Source organism: Tachypleus tridentatus, chromosome 11 (genome assembly GCF_004210375.1).
Source record: "Tachypleus tridentatus isolate NWPU-2018 chromosome 11, ASM421037v1, whole genome shotgun sequence".
NCBI classification, from domain to species: domain Eukaryota; kingdom Metazoa; phylum Arthropoda; class Merostomata; order Xiphosura; family Limulidae; genus Tachypleus; species Tachypleus tridentatus.
Window position 1 is genome coordinate 96,837,425 of NC_134835.1, and position 6,084 is coordinate 96,843,508.

Sequence of the window (6,084 nt, forward strand, 5' to 3'; positions counted from 1 at the left end):
TTTTCCACTGTATCCATGAAACAGTTATGCGTTACCCCTTTCGAGAACAGTACTATAAAATATCAAAATGACATGAAAAAACGGAAAATCAAAGAAATTTGCCACAAAATCTTAAACAAAAAGTTAACTCCAAATAAAGTATGACAACAATGCATAAACACCGTGAAACAAGTACACCCTTGTGCAAATTAATTGAAACAAGACGGAAAATTAGGATTTTTCAATTTTTTGTGTTTTATTTGTGAGAATCCAAAAATTATTCACAAATCAATACATGATATGACCGCCTTTATTTTTCAGAAGATCATTAATCCACTTTGCATCGAGTCCATCGAGACTGCAATTTTTACTAATATTTGGATCGCGGTACCACACCTCAATTATGGCCTCAATTAGCCCATCTTTCGTTGTACAGTCTTTTCCCCGAAGTCTTTCTTTACAAATCGCCCAAAGATTTTCAATAGGATTTAAGTCCGGAGAGTTTCCAGGCCAGTCCAGCACCTTTATTCGCGTTGTAATCATAAAATTCATCACAAGTTTCGATGTTTGGCACGGAGCCAAATCTTGCTGAAAAATGCCAGATACATCTGGAAATCTCTTTTTCAATTCTGGAACGACTCTTTTTCTGCAAAACTTCGATGTACTGTGGTCCTCGCATCATACCTTCTACGATATGTAAGCCTTCGACGTCATAGTAGCTGAAAAAGCCCCAAAACATTTTCTTCAAGGAATGTTTTACAAACTGATTGACGTGAAATTCTCGAAGTTTATCTCCTGAAGATCTGCGAACATGCAGACCTCTTTGACCCTGTATGAAGAAATGAGCCTCGTCACTGAATTACAATTTTCTTCATTATTCTTGCGTCCAGTTCTTGTATTTAAGACCCCATTGATACCGTTTTATCTTTGTTGCGTTGGTAAGAAGTTGTTCTAACGCAATTTCGAATGACGTAACATTCCTCAAAATTTCGTCATATTTCCCAAAAATAGATCGACCGTACTGCAAAACACAGCTAATGACGCCGTCTGGTGCTGCAAAGGAGAATGTGTTGAGTCAAAAGCAATGAAGCAAACGAAAGTACGAAAACGAATACATCGAATACAGTTTTATCGCTTTGGAATCAGAACATTCTCAACTACCATTCTGCCTACTCTGCAATGCAGCTTTATCGAACGAGGCGCTTGTTCAATGAACAAATCAGTCATTGCGCCAGCGTTAGCAATCATCGTTGAAACTATGCTTGTAACGGATGCCGCCTAGAGGTTAAGCAAGTTCCACTGTCCTATGACACAATTTCCGCAGAATTGTAGACTTGTCGTCGGATTTGAAGGATCAAGTTTGCGAACACTTCGAAGCGCTTGAAGATGAATTGTCTCTGCTATGGTCTCTTGAAGTTGATGTATCTACTGACGTTAGTGGAAAAGCTTAACTTTTGGCTTTTTTTCGATTTATAAAAAATGGAAAAATCGTAAACGAATACTTATTTTGCAAAGATTTAAAAAGTACAGCGAAAGACCAGAACATTTTTGAGTTGGTGAATAAAAACATTTTGCTCTTCAAATTACATTGGAATAACTGTGTTAGCGTTTGCACCGATGGCTGTCCTTTAATGCAAGGAAAAAAGAATAGATTCGTCACTCTGGTGCGCCAACAAAATCCAAACATTAGGATTGTTCACTGCATGATTCACAGAGAGGTGCTCGCTTCCAAATCTTTCCCGAAAGATTTGTAGTCTGTTATAAATCAAGTTATTCAAGTGGTGAATGTCTTCAAGTCTCGGCCACTTCAATCTCGACTTTTCTCTCTTGTCTGAGGCGACGAATTCAGATTACAAAAAAACTACTGTATCACACTGAAGTTCGATGTTAAAGCATCCTGTCCAACTAAAAACTGAAGTAATTTCTTTCTTGGAGGTTGAGGAAGCAGGTTTTGAAGTTTCTTTTCATGATGAGATCTGGTGGCTGAAGGTTCAATTTCTCTCCGACTTGTTTGACAAATTAAATTCTCTGAACTTAAGTCTCCAAGGGCCATCTGAAAACATTATTACTGCAACGTCCAAACTGAAGGCCTTCGATGAAAAGATGACGCTGTGGAAGAATAAGGTCGCGACAGGAGTCCTTGATTGTTTTCCTTCTGTTAACGAAGAAAATTGTCCCTCAAATTTTGAACACATTAAGCGATCTACGGTCCGTACTAAAACATTATTTTCCGTCACTTGCTGTAGTCGAATATAACTGGGTGATCTATCCATTTGGAATCAACGAGACAACAAATCTTACAACTTAGGAGAAAGAACAGCTCATTGATTTACGAAACGACAAATTTTAATAGTTTTGGATCTCCGTTAAAAATTCATATTCTACAATCAGTTCAAAAGCAGTTGAATTTCTGCTTTCATTTGCATCTTCGTGGTTTTGCGAAATTGGATTTTCAGCATTGACTGAAAGTAAAGACAGAAAGAGAGAGAAGCTTCTTACAGTCGATGATGAAATGCGAGCTTGTTTGTCTACGTTAGAGCCTCGCTTCAATTTGATTTTCTCTCGGAAGCAGGTATAAGCGTCACAATGAAAATATATGTAAAAATAAAAAATTTTGATTTTTTTGCTATACCACAAAATCGTTAAAATCCTTAGAATGACACTCGCGGCGAAAGCAAGCGATAGTATTGTCAATGCGCATATGACGTTAATATCGCTTGCTTTGGCCGTGATTTTCGTTCTAAGGTTTTTTAAGTTAACTTTTCTGTGTTTCGTGTATCTAAACATGATGTTCAATGACATTATTATCGCTTGCTTTTGCCGTGATTTTCATTCTAAAGCTTTTAACACTTGCAGTGTAAAACGTACCTAAAAAATCGTTAAGGCTTTCCAGGTATGCCACGAAAATTTTCAGATTGTCGTTGTGTGCTGCAAGTCCGAAAAGTTTGAGAACCACTGCTCTAGCCTTACACTGCTAAATTAGGGACGGCTGGCGCAGATAGTACTCGTGTAGCTTTGCGTAAAATTAAAAACAAACAAACAAACCTATTCAGAGAAGGGTGTACCTCGTACTACTGTTTCTTGTACTTAGCTAAAGTCATGCGTGTAATGCTTGTTCAGTATTTATTATCACTGCTATTTCATATAGCTAGTGCTATTTTTAAATAGCTGATTTCAAAGCAGCAATTGTGAATGTTGTAGATAATTGGTAGCACATGCTATTGTCTGTTTTTCATGCATTATTTACTCTACTAAACCCCTCGGTGGACTCAAAAGGTAGCGTGATGTGGCATTGCAATGAGGAAAAACACCAAAACTCACACTTTCATAAACACTTGTTCACCGTAGACTCTTGAATAGCATATATACGTTTGATGTAAATCTAACAAGTAAGCATATCACTTAGTCCGTTTATATTACATTAATTCGTTTTATTTATAATTATCTTAAAAGAAAAAATTCTGGTCTGGTGAAATTGCCATGTTGATGCTCGTCGTTTGTTACATTACCATCTGACCTTGACGGAAGCCTGTCATTAAATCAGTGATGATATAATCTTTGAATTCAAAATAGCCTTTCATAATAATTTATAGTGAAAAATACTGTTAACGTGAAATTAAAATAAGCATTTTTAGCTTAAGAAAATAATGTAGACACTATTTTAAAGCCTAATTGATTTATTTTTAAAGTCCCTAGTGGTGGTAAGCTTGAAAATATAATTTTTGCATTTTGGTTCACGTTATTTCTGTACTTTTTCTCTATTCCTCCTTTTTTAAGTTAACAGCTCTTACTAACTTATATACACTATAAACTAAGTGACTTTAATATTTTGTAATGTACTCGTTTTTGTGTGTGGTGTTCAAGTGGTTGACGATAAGGAATCTATAAAAGAAATTTATGGCAATACATAACGCAATGAATAATTTACTGACTAATTTTCTCAATATTTTCTATCTTTTGTATTATAATAATAAGATATATATTATTATATTTTATGGAACCTACGACATTATTTGTAGCAGGTAGATATGACTACATGTGCAGTTATATCACTTGAAACTTCATTATATTTTTTTTGTGGGTTAATAGAAATACACAAAACCAAACAGTTGAAACTAAAACATGGTTATAATATGAAAATAAAAAAGAATAAAGGATTTAAAGGAACAAATGTAATTAAATTTTCAGACGTAACAACTTGGCACGACCATTAAATCAGTGATGATATAATCTTTGCATTCAAAATGGCCCTTTGATAATAATGTATAGTGAAAAATACTGTTAACATGAAATTAAAATAAGCATTTTTAGCTTAAGAAAATAATGTAGACACTAGTTTAAGGCCTAATTTATTTATTTTTAAAGTTCCTAGTGGTGGTAAGGAAACAAATAAAGAGACCATTAGACACAATCTAGTCTGTCGTAAAGTAGGTAACTATTCAAACTGAATCAAAGAGAAGATGAAAGTTTGGTTCTGTCAGTATAAAATATCTCAATAAGTACATCCCGCCTCACTGTTTCTCATTTTCAGATTAAACATCATAACGTTCTGAAAGTCCTTGTTGAACAATAGTTGAAACATGTTAGGGGGTAAACTAATTTCTTTCCTCGTTTTGAAATATCACCTTTTTATTCGCATTTTACAAAATCGTTTGAAATAATGGTTATAAATTTTGGACCTGAAAATGCTTTTTTTAAAAACACATAACTTTGATGTACAGTACGCATATATGCATGGTCATGAAATAAAAGTTTAAAGTCAATAGTTAAGTTTTAAAATATTTACATATGAGCATCTTTTCAATGAATATACAAACGAAGTTGAGATTGTAAGGTTACTGTAATGTATTGTATTCATAACAATGAAATTTCGTTCAAAATATTTAACCAGACCTGAGGATCCTGAGGTGATTAAAAAAAATACATAATTTCTCAACATGCTATTCTTTCTTGCTGAAGTTCTATTGTTGTTCAAGTTTCTATTTAGTGCAGTTAAATACTTTCCTCTGGAATACTTCGCTAAACATTGTTTGTTTCTGAATTTCGCACAAAGCTACACGAGGGCTATCTGCGCTAGCCGTCCCTAACTTAGCAGTGTAAGACTAGAGGGAAGGCAGCTAGTCATCACCACCCACCACCAACTCTTGGGCTACTCTTTTACCAACGAATAGTGGGATTGACCGTCACATTATAACGCCCCCACGGCTTAAAGGACGAGCATGTTTAGCGCGACGGGGATGCGAACTCGCGACCCTCAGGTCAAGTTGCACGGCTTAACACGCTTTGCCATGCCGGGCCATCGCTAAACATAAAATACACAAGCCACACAAAATGGTTTGTTTTGAATTTCGCGCAAGACTACACTAGAGTTATCTGCGTTAGGCATCCCTAATTTAGCAGTGTTAGACTAGAGAGAAGGCAGTTATTTATAGCCACCCACCGCCAACTCTTGGTTTCTCTTTTACCAAAGAATAGTAGGTTTCACTGTCCCATTATAATGCTCCCACAACTAAAATAGCGAGCATGTTTAGTGGGTCAGAGATTCGAATCCGTGACCTACAGATTGGGAGTGGAGCGTTCTTACTACTCAGCTGACCCCTGTGAGAATTAAATAAACCGCTTAAGTGTGTGACTACTAGAAATATCATTTATTAACACCCAGACTATGAGTCAGTCGGACAGTCTTGGTGAGTTGATTCCCAACAGAGGTTTCCTGCAATCTTCTTTTTTAAATTACGCTCTATTTTTCAGACAATGAGGGAGTAAATCTCATAAGCACGTACAATATTCTACACAAAACACAATGTAGAACAAACATGTTTTGAGTAATACACTATCTAGTTCCTCAGCTCTATCAAACCGTTCTTTCTTTTTTGCGGTTTAGATGAGTTATGTCGATAGAGAAAGGCAAGGAAGATTCAACGAAGCTTAATTGCTGCTGTAAGTTGACTAAGTGAAGTACCTTCCTCAAATTAAAACTTATATTACTTTGAAATAAAGCAACACAGTCAAGCTAGCCTCGTATATTTCGCATCTTTGTCACTGAAATCTATTGAGCAGTAACTTCTTTTTAGAATAAAATGTATTTGTCTTAGGTTAAGCACT

The 6,084-nt window shown here is 35.6% G+C and overlaps 1 protein-coding gene across 2 annotated transcripts in view; it reads right to left on the reverse strand.

The window, feature by feature from the left end:
* Positions 1 to 6,084, reverse strand: part of LOC143232858 (uncharacterized) — a 175,703-nt gene that overhangs the window by 12,999 nt on the left and 156,620 nt on the right. The gene's annotated exons all lie outside the window — the stretch shown is intronic.